A 1,053-nucleotide genomic window follows, 5' to 3' on the forward strand; every position below is an offset into this window, starting at 1 on the left:
TCTGTTGCTGAGAAGATGATGGAAAAGGTTTGCTATTGCCAAACCTATTTCTCCCACCATTATTATTATTAAAGCCTTGTTGAGGCTTCTATTGATCCTTCCATGAGAAGTTTAGATGATTTCTCCATGAAGGATTATAGGTGTTTCCATAGGATTCTCCCATGTAATTCACCTCTTCCATTGCAGAATTTTCAGGGTCATAAGCTTCTCCTTCAGAGGATGCTTCTTTAGTAATGCCGGATGCAGCTTGCATTCCAGTCAGATTCTGAGAAATCATATTGACTTTCTGAGTCAATATTTTATTCTGAGCCAATATGGCATTCAGAGTATCAATCTCAAGAACTTCTTTCTTCTAAGTCATCATATTATTTACAGGATTTCTTTCAGAAGTGTAAATGAACTGGTTATTTGCAACCATTTTAATGAGTTCCTGGGCTTTTGCAGGTGTTTTCTTCAGATGAAGAGATCCACCAGCAGAGTGGTCCAATGACATCTTGGACAATTCAGACAGACCATCATAGAATATACATAAGATGCTCCATTATGAAAGGATGTCAGAAGGACACCTTCTGATCAATTACTTGTATCTTTCCCAAGCTTCATAGAGGGATTCACCTTCCTTTTGTCTGAAGGTTTGGACTTCCACTCTAAGCTTGCTCATCTTTTGAGGTGGAAAGAATTTGGCCAAGAAAGCATTGACTAACTTTTCCCAAGAGTTCAGGCTTTCTTTAGGTTGTGAGTCCAACCATATCCTAGCTCTGTCTCTTACAGCAAAGGGAAAAAGCAGAAGTCTGTAAACCTCAAAATTAACCCCATTGGTCTTAATAGTGTCACAGATTTACAAGAATTCAGCTAAGAACTGATGAGGATCTTCCAATGGAAGTCCATGAAACTTGCAATTCTGCTACATTAGAGAAACTAATTGAGGCTTAAGCTCAAAGTTGTTTGCTCCAATTGTAGGAATTGAGATGCTTCTTCCATAGAAGTCGGAAGTTGGTGCAGTAAAGTCACCAAGCACCTTCCTTGCATCTCCTCCATTGTTGTTGGGTTCGG

At 39.2% G+C, this 1,053-nt stretch overlaps 1 non-coding gene across 1 annotated transcript; it reads left to right on the forward strand.

The window, feature by feature from the left end:
* Positions 1-548: 548 nt before the first annotated feature.
* On the forward strand, positions 549-655 carry LOC112725423 (small nucleolar RNA R71). The gene has a single exon (XR_003164533.1). It is a non-coding gene; the product is annotated as a small nucleolar RNA R71 (small nucleolar RNA).
* The last annotated feature ends 398 nt before the right edge of the window (positions 656-1,053 follow it).

The sequence above is a fragment of the Arachis hypogaea genome, chromosome 11, assembly GCF_003086295.3.
Source record: "Arachis hypogaea cultivar Tifrunner chromosome 11, arahy.Tifrunner.gnm2.J5K5, whole genome shotgun sequence".
NCBI classification, from domain to species: Eukaryota; Viridiplantae; Streptophyta; class Magnoliopsida; order Fabales; family Fabaceae; genus Arachis; species Arachis hypogaea.